The sequence below is a fragment of the Talpa occidentalis genome, unplaced genomic scaffold (genome assembly GCF_014898055.3).
Source record: "Talpa occidentalis isolate TD23 unplaced genomic scaffold, MPIMG_talOcc4v2.1, whole genome shotgun sequence".
Lineage (NCBI taxonomy): Eukaryota > Metazoa > Chordata > Mammalia > Eulipotyphla > Talpidae > Talpa > Talpa occidentalis.
In genome coordinates this window covers 19993927-20016779 of record NW_026555331.1, presented here as the reverse complement: position 1 = coordinate 20016779, position 22853 = coordinate 19993927, and the positions used below count along the sequence as shown (strand labels likewise).

The window sequence follows — 22853 nt, the reverse complement described above, 5'->3', positions numbered from 1 at the left end:
TGAATGTAGTCTCTTGTATTGAATTAAATTAGCAAGTATTTTGGAGGGTCAAACTATAAAGAGAATGAAAGCACTCCATGACATGGTGTTACAGAAAAGCTACAGATAGCAACCAATCCTTGACTCTAAAGATTTATAATCTAGAGAGATTATTCATATACTTGTATGTATGTCAAATCTTAGAAGGCCTAAGGATTTCTCTTGAATATACTCATTTTGCAGAATTGCAGGACAATTTTAGAGAGAGAAGTGGCATTTATGAAATATTTTGTGGCAAGGCTGTCATGTAATTTTTTTTTAAAGATTTATCTATCTATGCATACAAGAACTGGGGTACAGGCCAGAGGTGTCGAGGGGTGAGAGGATTCACCAGAGACAGAGTGTGAAACAGAACAGGCAGATCAACTGAAATACACTGCAGAGGGGAGCAGCAGGCGAGTCAGGAGAGGTCTGCTGCGTCATGTGGATCAAACTCATGCTGCAGTGGCTGAGGATAGCCTCATAGGTTGCGCCTTAACCCCTTGTGCCACCAGGGAGGCCCTGTCATGTTATTTTAGTCCATTTAATGTAGAAACCTAAAGGTCTGTAAGGATGATGATTACTCAGTTATCTCTGCACCCTAGAAGCAATAAACTTATTGGTACAGGATTACTGACATCCTGACTAGAACAAACATTTTGAGTTTGTGCTTCTTATTCAGGAATATGTTCCTAAGTCACAAGTCATTTTTATCAGCTCTTATTTACAATAGCTCATATTCCTTTTATAAGACTGACTCAGGGACTGAAAAATTAAACATAATCAGAACTAAAAAGGACTGATTAGTGCCAACTAGAGTTAAAAAACATGAATTTTTAATCCTGCTCTGCTTAGTAACTGGGTGAACTTGTGACAGGAATCCTAACCACTAGACTACCAGGGACCATCTAGCCAGGTAAACTTGAAGGAGACATTTAGAATCTCTGAGCTTCCAGTCTAGAGATTGTGGCACACTGAGTTTGGCAAAGATTAAATAAAATAACATTAAGCTTTTCACAAAGTAGGAATTCAAAATGTTAGATGAAGTTGAACCAACAAGACTCATCTTTTCAAGATAATCTTTTACTTATTAATAATAGAAACACATATATATATGCATTTAATGTTGATTGTGCATCACTACAAATATATTATACTGCATATTTGGTCTGATTAATCTTCAGTCCAACAGCACCTCTAAGGACTAGAGATAAACTGAGACTTTAAGGAACAGCTAGTCTTTAAATAATGTCTTTTCTGTCTGACTTTTTTTCTGATAACACTGATGAGAAAAAGAAACTATTCCAGCCTATGTTGAAGGAAATGACAATTATTTTGGAACCTGCTTTCATTATACATTGTTTTGCTAAAAGTCACATTTCCAAGAACCTGTCGAGGATGTTAAGTGAGAACCTTCCTGTATGTACTTACATAAACTAGAAAGTGAAAAAGACAGCATTTGAACCTTTACTGTCCAACTCCAGAATGCTTGCAATTAATCATTCGGCAAATTACTTCTGAGTGAATTGCAAGTTTTCAAATCTAGTAAGAATGCAACTTTTTAATTTGTTTTCTGTTAGGAAATATGTTCTCCCTCCCCTTCAAGGAATTATTTTTTCCTTGAAGTGGAGCTCTGGCTTCCCTCGAAGAAACTTCAGCTCTTGCTTCCATCTTCCTGACTGCCTTCTTCATGAAAGAAGGAAGAGTCCTCTGGTTGGCGCAGTTGAGGAATTGGGTTTTAGGCCAGGGTTGTTGTTAACGCAATCCTGCCTCCTTGACCTGATCTCCCACCCATATCTGCCTGGCAGGCTTTGCCCGCAGCGTCTGGGACCAGGTAAGTCCCATTCAAGGAGAAAGAGTAGGGAACCAGTATTTGGGCTTGGTTCTAAGATATCAGAAGTCATTCTAATATGTGGGTGCCTATCAATACCATATGTCTTTATCAGTGGGTTTAAAATCAGGGGGAGATAGAGGTATGATTAGCAATTAGCTTCAAGTTCCACACTTCTTAAATCTGACCAGATGCAAGGACATTTTAAAATCTACTTAGAGAAGGAACTATAAATGATGAATGAACTTCCTGTACCTAAATCCAATTTTTTCTCAAGATGAATCTTATCAAATTCAAATGGATAAAATGTATTCTGATATGGAGGGGGAGAGAGAGAATATTTAAGTACAAGAGTGTTTGGAGTCAGTGAAATCCTGTTTCTAATATTATCATCAATCTAATTACATAATCTTTAAGTTATTTAATAACTCTAAGCCTCAGTTTCACATCTATTAAATTGAAAAAATCGTTTTTCATTTCAGGATTGTTTTGAGATTCAAAATTGTTAGTAAATAAGCAACCAACTTACTATCGTGTTTAATATAATATTCAGTGGTAGCTAGTGCTATTATCTTTATTATTATTATTATTATACATTGGCATCATGATTTAATAAGTGGACCAGTAATTATTTTTTCCATAGATAATAGAACAAAAAAAGAAATTAATTTAGAATTTGGTAAGAAAGAACCCAAAGAAAAAGAATGGGTTTCTGAGCTGTTAATAGATATGTTTTTGAATTTTTACTCCTCAACATCATTTAAAATAGGATCAATAAGCCACCAACAGTTTTGGACTATAAGTAGGAGTGAGGCGATTTGTCTAGGATCTCTTAGAAAAAAGCATGTGTTAAGCCTTTATACAATGTCAACCATAGGGATTTTTTTTGGGGGGGGTTGTCATAATTGATAAACACGCCACTTCTAGGACAAAATTTATGTCATATTTACATTCCAATAAATTTTCTTCATTTCCTCCATAAACATTTTGATTGTGAATATTGGTTAGAAGCTTTCTCAACACCTAAAGACCATTATTGTTACGGCCCTCTGAACTGTACTCAGCTGCAGATTTGTAAGTTAAGTAACTGTTACTACCCTTGGCTCCTAATTACTGAAAACATTGTGCTAAAATTCAAACTCAGTTGCTAGGAAATATAGCTTCAAGGGAATATTTTGATACCTTTAAACCTTTTTTGACCCTATAGCTTTAATGCAAAGCATGGTATATTTCCACCTGGTGACTATAATAAAAATCCATCAGCAAAAGTAAAGCAATCTGAAATGATTCTAGTATTCAGATAATATAAGGTGAACCCATGTTTCCTCTTCTGTGTGTTTCCTTGAAATTACATGGTAGATTGAATAACTAAGTAATTCAGAACCAGGCATACTAAATAATATGTCAGAGTTGTCAAGGAAGTTGGGGAGGGTGTCAGAGGATTTTTTAAAAAGTATATGGAAATGGGAACATCTCCTTTATTGCTGTTGATACTGTGTTGTGCGTTATGATTTTGTGTTGACGCCACAAAATTCAAAACAAGGCAGATTTCCAGTCGGTGAATACAATAAAATCTTTGATCAGACTTCAAAGGGAACATAATCTGAAAATGTTCTTATATTCTGTGATACTCTACAATGTGGGAATAGTGTACTAGTATGTGTCTCTGTTCATTATAGCTGAATAAGGAGAGAGGCAGGTAAAAATATTACTAAATAGTGACAAAGATACTAAAGTATAACAATGATACTAAAGAAGATACTAAATAGTGACAAAATTGAATAAGCTAGATGGACAATAAACACACCCATTAAATATTACAATCTGAACTTTTATCAAAATCAAAATTTGGGCAAATTTCTAACTATCTGGAGAGAAGCTATTTAATACTCACTCTCTATCACTTTATATTTTTAAAGAAAACTTGCATAAAACTTTCTACATGCCAGCCCCCCTCTGTGTTCTATACCCACTAAACTCATTTGACCCTCAGAATAAATCTGTGGCATAGATTCTACAATTACCATTACTTTACAGATGGATAAACTGAGGTACAGAAAAATTAACTCCTTCAGGATATAAGATAAGATGTGTCCAAAATAGCATTTGAACTAAGTGATTTCACTTTCAAAGTTTGCACTCTTGACTGTTTCGTTCCCCTTCCTGTGAGGAGACCTGAAGTCCTTTATTTTCTAAGCACAAGTACAATGAAAGTAGACTGCATTCTAGTCACCTGCCTGGGCCTTCTCTTTGTGGGTTTGATGACAAGAATGTATGTGCTCCATGCTGAGAGAACTACAGAACAAGTGCAACTTTTCCTCGTTGGTTTCAGAATGTAGTCAGTATTACCCGCTGGAGTTAGAAGAGAAAAATGAGCTCACTGGGTCTTTGGGAACTTTTCCTGTTTCAACAACATAAGTGAGCTGGCTTCTGCACCTCCAAAAGCATGTCAGACCCCTAGGAAGCCTCAACTTGAGTGTTTTAAAGGTCTACCACTGACAGAAGTAAAGATATGTTTGCTATCTATGTTGTCTCAGAGTAAAAGAAAATATTCTGGGGCCAGTGACAAATGCTTTTGTATAGCATAATAATGCAATTTGGCCAGTCTTATTCAAAGGAATTTGGACAATGGAATTAATTATACACATCAGGGTAAAATTAAAACAGTCCATAAGAAAGAATAAACAAAACAGAATACATGACATACAAGTGTATTTAACTAAGACAACTGTCTCTATGAGTTTTACTTCTCACATTTTCTTAACTGCTGAAGTACTAGGTTTCAAATGGATATATGAGACAGTGGAGTGGATAAACTCTAGTATGCTACCAAAAGGTATGGAAATCTTAACATGATTGTAAATATAGAGACCTTATCAACTCATATTAGAGAGAATTAAATTATCTTTCATGTGATCATATACTGAATTAGTTCTTTAATCTTTCCAGTCTAAGGATAATCTTTCCAGTCTAAGCATCAGTAAAAAAACTTAAACTCTCTGTAAGTAGTGAGGCAGTTTTCAAGGGTTTAACAAAAGCAAAAATAAATTAGGTAATTATAAAATTTGGATAATAAACACAGGATGTCCTAGAATCAAGGTTTTAGGATTCTGTGAAAGTTCTCTGGGGTAGTTTAAAGTCTTCTGGCTGATTTTCTTGAGATCCCAACTGTGTGAGTGTGTGTGTGTGTGTGTGTGTGTGTGTGTGTGTGTGTGTGAGAGAGAGAGAGAGAGAGAGAGAGAGAGAGAGAGAGAGAGAACAGAAAAAAGTATTTTTTCCAACAAAGTAGCTCTTGGGAACTAATATTCAGAACTGCATGATGACAATTATTTCTCAAACTTACTGTGAGCATTTGACCACATTTTCAAATGGCACCATTCCATGTGACAAGTTTCAAGCACAGGCCAATCAGTGATACCTCCCTATTCAAAAACTTTATTTGCCCATTGTGTAATGACCAGAGAATTGAAATTACCAAGAAAATCACACCCTGGTCTGAAATCAAACTTCCTAGATAAACTTCCACAGCTCCTGAACCAAGCTCCACCGCACAGGTAACTTTGGTCCCAGTTCAGTGGAGTATGTGATTGCAAAGGGTTTCCCCTACACAGTGCTCACTTGAGTGACTGCAAGCAGGGAGTGGTTGCTGTCGTCCTAGGAAATCTCTCCAATCTGGAGTGAATTTCAGTCATTTACCAAACACACTCCACATAAATTATTCCAAACCATGTTTACTTACTTGGGTCTAAAATCCTGTAGATGGACAAAGCACACATGGCCATAGAGAGAGAAAAAAATCCTCATTGGAGCTCAGCCCAGCGAACGCAACTTTTCCTTCTCCAAGAAGTTAAGTCCAGGTTTTAGCCCTCTGGCATCAGATGTGGCCACACAACAGAATATATTAAATTATGAGCCTTTTTTTTTCATTTTGGTCAAAGACACATAAATAAATGATAAGGAAAGGCAAAGCTCATATAAAAATGGATAAGTTTATCAAGAACAGAAGGAAAGTTCTACACTTCTTAAATATTGTGTCCCAAGTTCATTCTCCTACAATTATAACACAGTAACAAGAATATCAACTTTTTCTTCCAATCTGACTATATAATTTTAGGGCCCTCGAAGGGGATTTTTTACACACACTTTCTCAGGGAATTGGTAATAGAAAAGCTTCCCTTTTAGTTAGTAATAAGATGCATTTCTACTCAATCCCTCAGTTATTTAACCTGAAGGCTATATTACTAGCTCACAAAAAGACTATTGTGAGAATTAAGGAGCATTTGCAAGATCCTTCAAGGTATTCACATAAAAGGCGCTAAAGAACAATCAAATGCGGTACACCAGAGGGGCCTCCAAAAGCAGACCTATTAATTTTTTTTCTACCTAATTCTAACCAAAACTCAAGCATTTACCCCACGGCAAGATGCTTTCTGGAAATATTTGGACAAGAGAAATCTGACATCTACAATCTGATTTCTTTCTGGCTTGCTATTGGTATTGTACTTCTACTAGGCTATTAACACAACACACAAACTGCAGCACCTTCTTCACATTTTTTTTTTTTCATTTGGGGGAATGGCTTTAGTCAAAGGTAAAAACAAACCAAGAACCTCCCAGCGGTCTGGTCAAGAAAATAGTCATCTTCTCATTCTGCCCTTAAAAAGACATCAGCTCATTTTCAATTTTAACGCTCTTCCTATTTTTCAGATCACCCATTGCAGAGAAGAGTTCCTCATGTCTTTCATTTGGAAGATGTGTTCAACCATAACTGCTGAATCCTCCTTGGGAGCCTCCAGGTTTATTCATATTATTTACCTTTTTGCACAATTTCCAATCAGTGTGATTCTGTGCTGTCCAGCTCAGTATTATTTCTTAAAGTTCACCAATTTCTGGTTCCAAGTCTTGAAACTCCTATTTTCTATCACGGGACTCTAGGATGTTTGAAGCACGAGGGGAAATGTGCAAATGAAGGCTGCATCAGTAATTCTATCAGGATTAATTTCCTAAGGCAAGTGACAGCAACATTAATTCCCAGACTTGCCATGCAAGGGGTTTTGGTCCCACTGGGCAGAGGATATGATGTCAGCAGAGACTTGATCCTACCCACTGTTCACTAAAGAGACAGCAAACAGGCTGTGTGCTTACCCCAAAAAAGCACCACCACATCGAGTTGAGTATTCATACTTCTTTTTTCCTCTGCTCTTGTCATACAGAAAAAGAAAGTGGCACATAGGTCAGTACCAAATTCAAAATAAGGATTTCACTGATGTATGTGATGATGAGTCATTCAGGAAACAAATCTTGTTGAGTCCTTATGATATCCCAGATACTCAGAAAAAGGAATACTACAGGAAGAACTATAAAACCTTAGCCCTCAAGAACGCATAGTCATGCAATGAGAAAGTATCCAGAGCTCCATATAAGCACAACGGTCAGTTTCATCAATTCAGGCCAAATGCACTGCAGTTTTTCAATAACAAAACTTTGGACATTTTAGCTCTTATTCCTCAAACAATAGCTGTAATTCTCTTTAACTTTAGTCCTATTAGAGAAGTATTCAAAAATACATCTTTTTAAACCACACTCAAGAACCTCTTTAAGATAGAAGCTGTTAGGGGCCTCCCTGGTGGCACAGGCGGTTGAGTGCTGCACTGTGAAGCTGTCCGCAGCCTCTGCAGCGCAGGTTCAATTCCGGCCAGCCAGCAAGAATCCCACATGGCATGGCAGATCTCTTCTGCCATGGGGAAGAGAGAAGCACACTGCTCCCCTCAACAGTGTATTTCCTCAGTCTGCCTGTTCGGTTTCCCACTCTGTCTCTGGTGAATCCTCTCACCCTCCCGCGCATCTGGCCTGTTCCCTGGTTCTTGTATAAATAAATAAATTAACTAAAAAAAAAATAGAAGCTATTAGAGCATACAGATTTGAAGTTAATAAAAGTCATGTGAAAGACTCAAGAATCTAAAGCTTTGCACTGAGACCAATGTAGTCACTTACTGTGACCTGTAGCGCAGATACTTCCTCACTATTTGTTCACTTCTGTCACTGAGGTCATTCAGCAGGTGACAGCCTTGGCAGACATAATGATTACTCTGATTCCTATAAAACACTCTGTCAAATGTTTGGCTAAAGTCAAGATTGAATGTGTCACCCAACTCACTACTTTATCCACTACCTCAGTTACTCTCTCTATGTATAGATTTAAAAAAAAAAAAAGTGTGCCTGAGAATATTTATTTTTAGAGACTTCAGCATACAATCTCAGAGTTCTCAGGTTTATTCTTCCTACAACTTTGCAAGTAAACCACCCCTCATGTGATGCCCCATTTTATGTCTCTTAGATACATTGTGGTTCAGTATCATGTAACTGACCAAGAGCTCCCAGCAATTTATGGTGCTCAAAGCATCCCACTTTTCCAGAATCTTCTAGCATGTCCACTGAGTTCCACTTCAAGGGAAGAATTTATATATTTTTTATTTTTAATTTCCAGGTACTGATGTATTTAGCTAAGGCTGCGTTTTTTCCCATAAGAAATAGGGATTCTCAATACTACGGAAGCCACACTGGCATATTTGGGGATTAATTTCCTAGTAACAATGGATCTAATACAAAACATACTTCTATTGTAGCAAAGAAAAAGCCAAAGGGAGCAATATGCATTTTGCAGATTCTGCCAAACAAGGCAATGTTTGTTTATGCTTTAGAGAAAATAAATTAATGTGTTTTGTTTACATTTGCATACATCTTCCTAGAACACATGCATACACAAAACACAGTTGTTGTTGTGATATTATTAATATTTTTATGGGGCCTTTTCTTGTCAGTCCATATGGCTTCCTCTGCATGGCTTTACCTTTATAGCCTAAGAATGAATCCTGTAGCCCTTTCTAACTTTCATGACCTGTGCAACCTAGGTATGAGCGTAAGGAAGCATTGACTTTTGCTGTAGACTGACACTGTCACCATATTTCATGGAGTTTATAGACATAAATATGTATATATAAATAAACATAATATATCCTACAAGATTTATACATAAGTCCAATGAAAAAAGTAAATAAATTTTTCTTCTGGAGTTGTACAAGCTGGACAAGTAACTGATAAAATCATATTTGGAATATCCAAATTAGAAAGGAAAAACAAAATTTTCATTCCTATCAGCTTCAGGTTTTATTCAAAAGGATTTTTTTGCTCTACATACCAAAAAAAGTCCTCTTTCTGACATTTCTTCACCTTAACAGAGCCCTAACTCTAAGAGGTCATATTTTGGCCCCTGTTTTGTTCTTTATATTTTTCCCCTGTGCAATTCTAATTTAGTCACAAGTGCATGAACAAAATATACTAACCACTTGTTCCTTATATTTTAAAATCCTATTTAACATTTTCCTTCTTTCCTTTCTCTTTCTTCCATGCCTTTCTTCTCTTTCCATTTTTTGTTTCCCAATTTTTAATATGTACACTTTACATAAAAATTATTACAAGCATGATTATGCATGTCATTTATATAGATGTATATTTGTGGGTACATGTAAGAACAAATATATTTCTAACTATCCAATGAGGACCACCAAGTAACAATTTCTCGATAGCACTAACCACACTAAACTCACATATCTTGGTTTCTAAATACCCTTCTCCGCAAAAAGGAAATGGGATTCCTTGGAGAAATGAATGATTTCAAAGCTAGACCAGAAAAAGAACAAAAATAAAATAGCTTGTGACCAAAGGTGAGGAAATTCTTAAACAATGATGTAAAGGTATTAAAAAGACACAGAAAGGGGATGGTCACTGGCCATATCTGGAATTTTGAGTACTGAAATAAATAATGATGAAAATGAAATACAACCTAAAAATAAGTTGAAATCTATGAGTCCATATTTCTATAAATAAATATGGGAAAAGCAAAATTCTTTCTTAATACAAACAACTAACACATGTAGAAGAAGTGACAGAAGTATAAAATTGCCAGTAAGCAACTATCACCTTCGCAATTGATTCAGGCAGGGCTGTTGAAGCCAGAATATTTTCCTACAAAATACTATTCAAGTACAAAGGAAAATATTGACATCATTATGGGAAAATCTGACAGATATCAAATCAATATGGTCAGATGATCAAGTTTAACATCAATCAGAGATGTATGATGGGTTGATATGTACCAAATGATACATTGAAAAAACACACAAAGTCTTTCCTGTAATATTTCTGCCAAGAGCATAACCTGAGTCTGTTCATAAGAAAACAACTTAAGAATGTAAGAACCAGGGCCTCCCCAGTGGCGCAGCGGTTGAGCGCTGGGTTGCGAAGATGCCCGCAGCCTCTGCACCACTGGTTCAATCCCTGGCTGCTCCCCGGCCACCGGAGGAGGGTCCCACATGGCGCACAGACCTCTCCTGCCGCCCGCTGCTCCCCTCAGCAGTGTACTTCGGTCCTTCTGCCTGCTCTGCTCCCCACTCTGGCCCTGGTGAATTCTCTCACCCTCACGTGCTTCTGACTGTACACAGTACTTATATAAATTAATTAATTAATTAATTAAAAATAAATAAATAAATTGTAAAAAAAAAAAGAATGTAAGAACCAAACTCTTCAAGAATTGGACCAGCAATAAAAGAGAGAGGAAAGGCCTCTCTGGTGGGCCAAGGAGTTCAGCACAGCACTGTGAAGCTATCCACAGCCTCTGCAGCATGAGTTCAATCCCTGGCCAGGGAGCTACCCACATGGCACAACAGACCTCTCCTGACTCACCTGCAGCTCCCCTCAGCAGTGTATTTCAGTCCTAAGTACAGTTTCTACTAAATGCTTATCAGTTTCCCTCTCATCATAAAGCTGAAAAATCCTAAGTCAAGCTATCATAAGTCAGGAATCATCTGCATATAAATTAATGAAAAGTGGATATCCAGAAACCTCAAAGATAACAGCATTAACTCAAACCTAAAACTCAAACCTAAAACTTGATCATGCTAGTATGCTATACCCCCAATGTTTTGTCCAAGATCCATACAGGTATTAGATAGTTACATTCAAGTGTGGGATCTCCTGTTAATTTTCTGGCTTCAAATTATTTTATTTCTTTTTGCGACTGTATTGTTTTTATAAACCATATAACCGACCTTTAAATTTAGTGTCATTTTAAAAAAATGAATAACACATAAAGAAAAGAGGAAAGATTACTTTGGCACTCGCTGGTGCATTCACAATTTCTGTCACTCTATAGTATTCTAATTTATTACATCTAGCAATCACTGTACACTTAATAAATTATGCGTCTAGTTATCTTTATACCATTCCACTATAGGAAAAAAGTGAAAATGCATGTACACTGAGTCAGACAAGCAAGATTTCAAATACTGCTCTCATCTTTTTTTAGCTACTTCTTAAATTATCTGCATCTCAGAACTTTGTTAGGTTTTTTCAGGATTAAGTACATTTAATGTATGTTAGACCCAGGACATTGTTTGGGCCATAATGGAATCCATGGATAATAGTACTTCTTACTGTTTAATATGTTACTACCTTTCCTCAAAGATGATAGGTTCCATGAGCTAGAATACATTGAAAATTGGCTTTGGGGTAGAACGAAGAGAGAAAATGTGCTATAAACAAACTATTCCATTTTGTAATCCTTGATTGCTATCATTGTCATCATCATCATTGCCATTAACAGAGCCATTATGTGATCACTAACATTCATACATATTTACTCTGTACCTGTTCATTTTCACCACAAATATCTGAGTTCTTATTATTTCCCCTTACTTACAGAGAAGTACAGTAACTTAATCAAAGTCACCTATACAGTTAAGTGGTAGAACTAGGATTCAAACTGGGACTCAAACCTAAAACTTGGTCATGCTAGTATGCTATACCCCCAATGTTTTGTCCAAGATCCATACAGGTATTAGATAGTTACATTCAAGTGTGGGATCTCCTGTTAATTTTCTGGCTTCAAATTATTTTATTTCTTTTTTTTTTTCTTTTGGTTGACAAAATTGTATGGGATTTAGAGGCACAGGTTCACATCTCTTCAGATATGTGTTATCACACCACACCTAGCACCAAAGCACCCACAGTCCTTCACCACAGACCCCTGGGACTCTCCCTTTGTGCCTCACTCCCCCTCCTTGGCCTCTAGCAGCCTTAATTCTGCAGTCAGATTTCTATGGTTTGTTTTGGTTTAGTTTTGTCCATTTCTTTGTGTATATGAATACAATCATTCAGGATTTGTTTTTCCTCTTTTGGTTTATTTAATTTGGCATAATCCTCTCCAGTTCCATCCACATTGTCACGAATGGCAAGATTTCATCATTTTTTTAATTGATGAAGAGTATTCCATTGTGTATATATACCACATCTTCTTTATCCATTCATCAGTCATAGAGCATTTAGGGTGTTTCCATAACTTGGCTATAGTGCTGCAATGAACAGAGGAGAGCTTGTATATCTTCAAATGAGATTCAGCAATTCCACCCTGAAGATTTCTACCTGGCTTTAAATTCCTGAAAATGCTTGAAGCAAGACAAACAATGTCCTTCATCACATAATAGGATTTAATGATGTAAACAGAAGCCTGATGGGTGTCTGTGGCATGTTAGGATGCATTCGGAGCAATGTGCAGCTGCCAATACATTAGAGCTGGGTGGCTCTAGTCCTCATATTTGAAAATAGATTTCAGTCTCACAAGAGAAAGTGTTGTCTTGTGTTTATACCAGAATATTTCCATTACTATGCATGATGCCAGACATAAGCAAGGTGGGAGCAAAATATTTGCTATATGAGTAAATAAACTCTGCACCATTTAGTGCCACAAGTACTTGTATCACTGCCATTAACTGCTTATTTTGACAGAATCTCCCTATCTCTTTGCCTCAGTTTCCTTATTTATATAAACTAAAGATAATAACAGTAGATGCCTCATAGGACTATGTGAAGATTAAAAAACTGCATATGTGAGTAATTGCACACAGCCAGCAGCAACAGCATCTTTTACCATAAGACCATAATGGCTAACAAAACCTAATTAATGTAATCCCTCAACAAATGCCTAGTTTATTCCCATAGAGTAGTTTCCATCATACTGACCACTAAAGTGTTTGCATCTATGTGAGCACACATCATGGTCTTTCCATTTAACCAAGTACTGCAGTCTATTGAGCAAGACCAGACTTCATAGTGTTGCTTTTATATCCCCCACTCATTTTAGAAAGCTTCTAAACCTATCACATGTTCACAAGCAATTATAAGTAATTCCCTAAGTGATACCAATTCCTTTTCACCCTTGGATGCATGTGCTTTCTTAGCTTTCTGTATTTTAAGCCCTGGCTGAGAATTTTTTGAACATTATTTTTTTTGTATTTTCCTGAAAGGTCTCCATCAATTTCTAATTATTCACTTTCGTGTCTGCATTTTCTTGCTTAAACATCATCAGAAATACAAATGTTTAGGAATTTTTGCCATTTTATATTCTTCACATTGCCATTTTCTTTCTTGTTTGTCTCTATAGGTATGTATTTTCTTCAGAAATTTCTCTTTAGTAAGGCTTACTTTAATTTCACTAAAACCTTTTCCTCACTTATTTTAATTTGTACCTTGTTTTTAATCTACCTGTCTTGCCTTTTACCCTGAAAAAAATTTTAGCTAGAGATAATTTGAAACATTTCTTCACCTAAGATATCTTATACTTTCCTTCATTAATCCCAAGATTTTTAACAAAGTACCCATTTCCTTCTTATACTTAAAAGACGAGTTTTTCCTCTAGTTACATGACTCCTATTTCTTAATCTAAAATTTCCATTCTAAAATTTAAAAAGTAATAGATACCTGCTGCAACAAACCAACTATATAAATATATATCAAATGTGATAAAGACATATGCAATAAAAGAGAATGATAAAATAATTATCTCTACAATCTAGTACAAAATAGTATACACCTCATAGGACTGCTATGAGGATTAGTTATTCATTCTCTCTCTCTCCCTCTCTGTCTCTCTCTGTCTCTCTCTCTGTAGCTAAAGGGACAGTGGGGAGGGGGGGAGAGGGGGAAGTGAAGATGAAGATGCCAGCAGTTGAGGAATAAGCAAGGAATCTGACTTGCTAGAGAAGATGGTCTTTTCTACTCTTTCACATTTACCTATTCACTTCCCTTTTTCAATTAATCCTCCAGACATATCTCTTCCTCCTGAGAGCCTACCAAGTGTATAAAGCCTACTTTAAATCCCACTATCCACAAAAAGACTTGCCTTGATTATATAAGGGAAGATACTTCCCTCCCCTAAACTTATCCTAGATAATGTAATGACACAATTCATTTGCTAAGTATCTCACTGCCTTGTTGGAGCTCTTTCAAATCTTCTCCATGTTTACACAATTCCCTAGCATTGAAACTAATCTGTTTTTTGCATTTTTGCATTTGTATTGTCAACTGATATACTGATATGTAAGTAAATCTAAATGATTATGAATAAAAGATATAAAGCTTGGTGTTACATTTAAAAAAAAAAAAAGCATAGCATCTACCACACAACTGGAAGCATCTTGAAAGCAGGCAGGCAAGGTATTAAGCACCTTTTATAAACTATTGTCTCCTAAACCATAATTCAATACAGTGCTTTTATCAATGCTAAGCTAAGCACAGATTATGAGCTCAATCAATAATTAAATAATAGTTTTAGGTAGACTGCCACCTCTCCATCTTTCTTCTTGTTTATCCACTCTCTCTATGGTATTTATCTTTTAAGATGGCATCTTAGCAACGAACATGATCTCGGCAGATTTTGTTTATCTAAACGTAGTCATAACCTCCTTCACTCAGATGCACAGTTATCTTCTTGCCAACCTCCTATAGTCTTTGCATTTGTATGAAGACATTTTAGTACTTTTGTGGGTTTTTTTTCCCATCTTTCATCATATGCTACAGAAAATTCTATCTCCTGCCTAATTTTTTTTTTTGAAAAGCTGCTAGCCTGCCAGTTTTGGCAGAGCAAACTAGGAAATAGAGTCTGGCAACAAGAAGGCACCAAGCAGCAGACAAAACTGAAGGTTTGCAAAGTAGTGATGTTCTTCAACCCACTGTATTGGGTGTGAAATTAGATCCTATCAGTGTCACACTCACCCCCGGAGCAAATGTCCCCTTGTGACAACCACATGCTGTGCTTCAAGCCAAATGATAGAATAAAATTTCCAACAGTTATGTTTTTGGAGCAGAAGCTCTTTAATAGTATCAGCATGTTATTGATTGGCCTTTAGCTACTCCCAAATATCTCTGGTAACAAGTGGCCACCACCAGCTTAAAGAGCAGATGCTCTAGAATAATTGGAAGTTAAAAAAAAAAAAAACCATTCACTAGGATGATGGCAGTAGCCTTCAAGGTCATATCAAGACACAATGTGGGCCTCCCCAGTGGCGCAGCGGTTGAGTGCTGGGTTGCGAAGCTGCCCGCGGCCTCTGCGGCGCCAGTTCGATCCCCGGCTGCTCCCCGGCCACCGGAGGAGGGTCCCACATGGCGTGCAGACCTCTCCTGCCGCCCGCTGCTCCCCTCAGCAGTGTACTTCGGTCCTTCTGCCTGCTCTGCTCCCGGCTCTGGCTCTGGTGAATTCTCTCACCCTCCCGCGCTTCTGACTGTACCCAGTGCATGTATAAACAAACAAAACAAACAAACAAATAAATAAATAAATAAATAAAAACATGCCTCTATTAAAAAAAAAAATTAAAAAAAAATTTAAAAAAATTTAAAAAAAATTTAAAAAAAATTAAAAAAAAAAAAAGACACAATGTAAGACTGCGATGTTACATCTGCATCTGAATACAGGCAAGAACCACTCGGATGACAATATACTGAATATAAGAGACCATTTTTCTTTCCTTCCTCACTTCCTCTCTCCCTCCCTTTCTTTCCTTCCTTCCATCCTTCATTCCTTTCTTCTTCCCGCCCTCCCTCTTCCTTAGTCTCATTCATTTCACAATTTTTTATGGAATACCTATCAACTCTATGCCAGAAATTGTGTTTAGAATAGAAAATTCTGTAGAAAAATCCAGAAAAAGGTGAGATGAGGGAAAGATTCCTGTACAGATCCCAGCAGAATTCAGGGGAGTCTCAAACAGCTGTACCATCTCCAGCTGGGTTCTACACATCAGCAAATGGCACCTATTTACACACATCTCTTGGACTTGCATCCCTCCACGTGCACACCAGCATTATCAGAGATAGGGTAACTCCATTTCAAGAAAATTAACAAAAAAACCCACAGGCAATAGGAGCTCCTATGTTTGTGGCTTTGACCTAAAAACCTGATTTGATGCGGGGGAAGACTAGTCTTCGGACATTTAGGAAGCTGTGAATCCTACTAAGAGATTTAATGGGGGCAGATCTCTCTCAGAACAGCACTTTAAAAAAGAATTGGAAAAAAAGAATTGAACTTGGAGTGAGCTTCAATTACATTGGTTTAGAAAAGTAGGAAAATGAGGAAGAAATTGACCTACTCGGCTTGCAAGAAGATGTGTATATGCAGCATATATATGGGGTGTGTGTATACAGATATCAAACACTGAGTTTTAAGACAGCCTTTTTAAGATCATGTATATTGGGAAAAGTTCCATAAGTCAAAAATTATGAAAAGGAAAAAGTTTGGGAAATGTTCTTTCAAACATGTCCAACAAATGACTTTTTTACAAGACGAAGAGTTTTTTTCAATGTCAATGTCATCATGTTACCCCAGGTAGAGACTATACTTTGAAAATTGATATTAAGCAACCTCTGTTTTTCATTTAAACTGCAGTTCAGGGAGGTTAATTAGTTTGTCTAAAGTCACTAACTAGTTCCTTTAATCCTGGTCTTTTGCTTTTTCTACTACCTCACAATAATCACCAAAGTGGTTCTATAATTTTGATGATACCACCTTCTCCTATGTCTTTCTAGGCTTTACCAAAAAGAAAATCAAATAGTCCCATATTTGCCTTATTTTGAGATGGTGCTAGTTACAAAAGAAAAGACACATTCCATAGGTAAACAGAATGTTAAACTCTTGGACCTAAGTCTCAAATTCAACTTCTCTTAAGCAAATATGTTAATATATTAGCGCTCAATGTCAGGCAAACACAGCAAAGGCCCTTTTTGTCCTTTTAGAGAGTTGCTTTGGGAAAATTATTGGTATAAGGTATGTATGCGAGCATATGTGCTACTGTCTTTTCCACTAGCACATCTTGACTTCACACTCCAGCATTTCAGATCATTTCCAAAAGTTACAGCTTGATTCCACACAATTATTCACTCAATTACTAATACACACAACCAACAATCATTGACCCCTATGCACAGGGCTTGCCCCCAGCCCCACCATATTCCTGCCCTAGCATGCACATATATGTGGTCAGTATTCAGCTGAGCAATTACCTCCTAGAACTTAGATTCCTTTTTCACTTTTGCTTACTCTGAATTAACTCCTCCGATATGTTTTCCCTAATGGTTAGATCCATTCGATATGTTGCCATTTAGCAAAACAGGGAAGCCCTCTATCGTTACCACAATATGTTTCCCAGAAGCAAATGGGGACTGCCCCAACACATTCTGGTGGAGAGACATTTGCTGAATAGTACAGAAATGAGGGAGGACAATCAGCCACACTTAGTTAGGACTTGAAAATATGATAAAGAACAGAAAATCTAATCATAAAATTTATGCTTGGTAAGGACTCTGGAAATTGGCTCTTTGAACTGGTTCCCCCCATGAAATCTAGGCTAACTAGCACACAATGGATTCTCTGGAAGAACATATCTCAACCCTCCCTGAGGACGCTACATCATGTTGTCTGAGCCCCTATTTCAGTAGTCCACTACATCATGGTTCCTTTTATTTCATACCATGCATAATTCTCGGGAATCTGTTTATTCTCTAGTATTATGCTATTTGAGTGTAAATATTTCCTTTGATTTGCAAAGTCTTTTTTATACCCAGCATTCAGAACTTCACTGTCACATCACAGCCAATCAATAATGCAGGTTGGATAGATCAATGGCATAGAGTGACTAAAGCCTTTTTTGATGCTCCTACTTCACCAAAAAATTTATAATAACCTAATTTTTTCTTTGCTTCCCACTTGAATTACTGAGATACTTAGCTAAAACTAAAAAGTACTTTGAATTCCTTTGGCACTCTCCTATAAATCCAAGAAAACTACATTTATCATACTCAATTAGATTTAAATTCATGAAGGTGGGGCCAATAATTGTCTTGTCTGAAAAACCACCCCATCTTCAGAAGAGAAATATTTGATATAAGTAAACATCAAAATTCCATTATACATACCTCTATATGCATACCTCTATTTTTGCCTTTATTTTATTAGAGATTTCCATCAAGTCTAAATCCTATCAAGCACTGGGCAAAGAGGGTCCCTTGTGAATTGGACTAGCTGACCCACAATCACAGAGCTAGCTTGTAGGTATACATCTCTTCACAAAGGATCATTATTTCTAATTTATTTATATATGCTTCATTTGCAATTTTATGGGTAACACTCAGTTGTCTCTGAAAAGAAAATATGTGTGTTGCAGATATTTTCACCACCAAGAAAGAAATGCTTTTCCAGAAGCAATCCCATACTTCTTGAGAAGCAGGCACCACTCTCAAAACAATCACCCAGGACAAAGTCTTTGATCACCAGGCACCTGTTCATTTCCCTTCTCCACAGTCGACATCAAGTCAGCCACAAAGCCCATTATGAATGCAGTTTTGAGTTTGTCTGGATGAAGTGGATAGTAATTAGTTCCTTTTACATTTGGTAATTTTGTTAACACAACTCAGTAGGTGTCTTGTTAATTTGTTCATTACTAGGTGGATGAAAATGTGCATCTCTTCTGTGAATACCAATTATTCCTAAATGAGGTAATTTCACCAAGACAGTGAAATTTCCTCATTCTTCCCTGGTTCAAGAATATCAGTGCCAAGAATGAACAGTTTCAAACAAAGAAAGCTGGGGGAGGTGGAATATGGTACTCTTACATGAAAGTGGGGAATATACTCTATTATTTTACAATCTTAAAGGGAAGACCATTTTCAAATTGAATAGAAATTCAGAGTGAAGAGGCAGGACATACTGGTGGCAAAGGTTACACCTCAAACTAAGCTGACCCTAGGTTTCAAGTCCTTTGCAGAATCTAAAGGTACATGTCACTCTAGGAATATAATAAGTATAACTAGTCATCTCATCATTTCTGGGTAACTTGGTCATACTCCAGAAAATAAATAAAAATCAGTTTGAAGATCTTCAAAGGAGTTTCAAATCCCATTCCTATCTTCTGCTCCAAAACATTTATGTCTGAGTCAATAACAGTTACATAAGTCTCAGTCTTCAAATAATTGCATTTGGGGAGTGAGATGGGGGGAACCAGCTAGTATCCATGGCAATGTTATCTGTAAGGCCAAGGAGTTGAGTAAGGACATCTCTGGGGTGACAAAGTGGATAAGGAAAGAATTCAAGTTCCCTGACAACAGAAACTGCTCCTGTTTGCATTTATAACCCGGCACATAGCATGTTTCTGAAACAAAACAAAAAATTTGCAGACCCCCATTTCCTCCTAAGCAGGTTCTCTGGGTTCCCCCTTGTTTATGCACACACTATCTGTGTTGAAAGACAAGAGAAAATTGATGTCTGCCCTTTAGTCGATGGAACTGATTCACGTCAAAATGTGGAAGGGCTTCCCTGGGAATCCCAATGACTTCAACATTGTCCTTCTTCCCAGACACGCAGGATAGACAAACCCCTGCATGACTACAGCATTCTCCTGGCTCCTTCCTCCTCAAGCCACTCTCCAAGGAATTCCTTTGTTCTTGGGAGGTCAGGGCAGAGCATGGGTTCCCTCAACATGCTGTTCTGTCTCATGAGCAGCGAGTATTGTCTTAACAAGTGCCTCATTTCCTTACTGTTATAATTATTCTTTGGCTAACTTCACTTCAATGAAAGAATAAAAGGAGACACAGATTTCATGTTTTGCTCACTATAGATGCCGAAGTAACTACCATAGCATCGGATATATAGTAGTTGCACAGTGAATACTGTTACTTCTTCATGATGAATATTAACAGTTACTAATAAGAATAATAATGAACAGCTAACAATTCTTGGGTGGTGAAAGCATTATCCTAACTTCTTTACATATTTTAGCACATCTAATCCTAAAATTACCCTAGTAAACAGAAACTCTTATCATATCCATTTTAAGGGTGAAGAAACTGCGACACAGAGAAGTAACATTTGTAAAGTCATACTGCAGCAGTGCACTGCAATACACGTTTATTCCCTCTATTATAATTAATGAATCCCTGGAGAACAGGAATCATGGTCATATTTGTCTGGTATCTCCCACAATGTCTAGTAAAGTGCCTGGCATTGTAGCTGTTAGGATTTTGAGTGCGAGTGTCTTGTACGCGTTCATATGCTGGCTCATCACTAGCTGGCTCTATGGCATTAGTGGCATTACTCAATATCTCTAAGTGTCAATTTCCTCTTCTTAAAATGGACATAACCACAATACTGCCTTTCAGTGTTGTAGAAGACTCACACTTAGCACAAGACCTGCTCCATAGTAGGCAGTCTATAAATGTCAGTTTTCATATCTCAATGGCCAACCCAGTACACAGCTCAGTGGGAGCCCAGGAATGATTCGCTGGGTGAATTAAAGAATGAGTAAATGAATGAATGACAATGGAATGCCTGCATCTCATTGTTTGCCACTAATACAGCTCTGCTCACCGTCTCCGGTGCTCATATAGCACGCTTGTCAGCTCATGGATGCTGCTCGTCTGTTCACACCTTAAAGGCAGTAGAGGGAGCATTAAGCAGGAGGTGTCTTATTGCACAGGGCACTGCTAAAAGCAGGACTGATACAAATCTGCCTTTTTTCAGTCTTGGACCTATGGGGAGGCTCCCTAGCTTAAACATGGAATAGGGACACATAAGGGGAAAACGAGTCTCCAGATTGAACTTTTTACAATGTCATACACCACAGATGTAGGAAATCTGCTGAGCCCAATGAAAACGGGGACACCTGAGTTAAAGACGGGGCTCTGGGAGACATCAACTCAGTTAGTTTTCCACGCTGGATGGGTGCCAAGTTCATGAGAAATTCTGCTGTCATTTCCTTTCACAGCCACTGGCAAATGAGTGTGAAATCTGGTGAGCTGAAGAGACAGGCATGGTGGCAGAGATTTAACAGCAGTGTTAAGTAGATGAGACAGAAATATGCTTCAGGACTCAGGAGACCTGAAATACGGAAGACAGAGAGCGGAGGCCAGTCCACCCAGAGATGAGAACTGCACTCCTTTGCAAGGGGAGAAGTTAACAGAGTACAAGAGGATGTGACTGAGATATAAGCCACGGGAGGGCTGCTAGATCAATTTCTCTTGGGTCCTTTCTTACTTCACCATACTGGAAGCCTGCAGCTGGCCCTGAATATAAACACTACTCCTTCAGAGAAGCACATGTAGAATGTAACAAATTAATAGTAACACATTCATTTAATTTCCCTTTATTGACACATCGTTTTTCATTTTGACTTTTTTTTTAATCCCCAAAAGGGGTGTTTCATCAGACATGGAAGAAGACCATCAACAAAGCAGGATGTCTTTATGATGCTTTTTAGTTGACACAATAGCTCTGTTTTTACACAGATGGGTTCAGAAACCACGTGGTCCCACCACACTAAGTTGGTTCCCACCCTGGATGGCATCTGGTCCTCCAGGGTAGCAGGGAGGTCCTTGTGGTAGGTGAGAAGCCCTCTTCGGCAAAACCACCATGTGACATAGTCCTGAAGGAAATCATCTGTGCTTACTAGGAGTAGAACAAAACTTCAAGGGAACTTGAATGTCCTCAGTGTGGACTTGAAGATCTCCAAAGCGGGGGGAGACCAGATTTGGAAATAATACTAAAAAAAAAAAAACTACTAAAAATCCAGTCTTCAAGCAGGTAAAAATCTCTGGGAGTGTTTCCCATCCAACTTATTTGCCATGATTATTAATGCCTCAGCCATAAATATCGCCATCAGGAAATTGTGAGTTAATTTCCCTAGGTTTTGCAGATGAATAAATTGGTGCACAGAGAAGATGAGTGAGTTTGCCGCAGGCCCTACAATGAGTCACTGCCAACCCAAGAATTACAACTTTGAGTTCCTAACTCACAGCTCTGAGCTCACACCTTCAGGATCAATCTTCTTAGATTCCCAGACAATGGCTTCAAAAGCTTTTACGGCAATTAGAGGAGCTACACTGTCTCCTATTAGGACACACCTACTCAATTCTCCTTTTGGACCTTGGCACAGTTGCTGCCAATGAGCAGAGAGCAAGAGACATAATTTAGTGCTTGAAGTCTTCCATGTCCAAGCAGACTTCTTAATGGCAGAAACCACACCTTATAAGGAGAAAAGTCTGGAGATGGGAGTTCTCTCCCTGGCATAGCATGTGAGGAGGAAAAGAATGGGTGTGGGGGAGCAAAGAACCAGGCATTTCATTTGTTTGTTCTTAGACTTGAAACATATTAACTGAATTTAAGTAATACGATGTCATAGTACTGTTACCAAAGTGATGACCCACACTTCTTGAGAGAATGTCTTTGTCTTCCTTGTAAATGTATAACATATATTATGAAACACTTAGGGAGATTGAAAAAGGGGGGAAGAGGGTACTCTGTCCTCCAAATGATGCCTTTATCCAAACATAAACATATAATGCCAGCAACGTTCATGGAAGTTTCGCTGTGATCTAGACCAGAGAGGTTCTATGGGGGAAGGTAAGGATGATGACGAAAAGCATTTCCAACTAGTGCGGGCCTTCACATAGGTTAAAATCATGAATGTGGGTGTCTCAGCTACAAAGAAAAGCAAGAGAACTATACTAAGCAAGAGGACTATACTAAGCAAGTGGACTATACTAAGCAAGAGGTCTATACTAATAAAGATTCCATAACTGTTACCATGTAATTATTTTGGGGTCAACAGTGGGAAGAGGGATGGGTGCTTCA

At 37.7% G+C, this 22853-nt stretch overlaps 1 pseudogene; it reads right to left on the bottom strand.

Moving 5' to 3' along the window:
• The window catches only part of LOC119249432 (aspartate aminotransferase, mitochondrial-like), an 84896-nt pseudogene that overhangs the window by 59777 nt on the left and 2266 nt on the right, over window positions 1-22853 (bottom strand).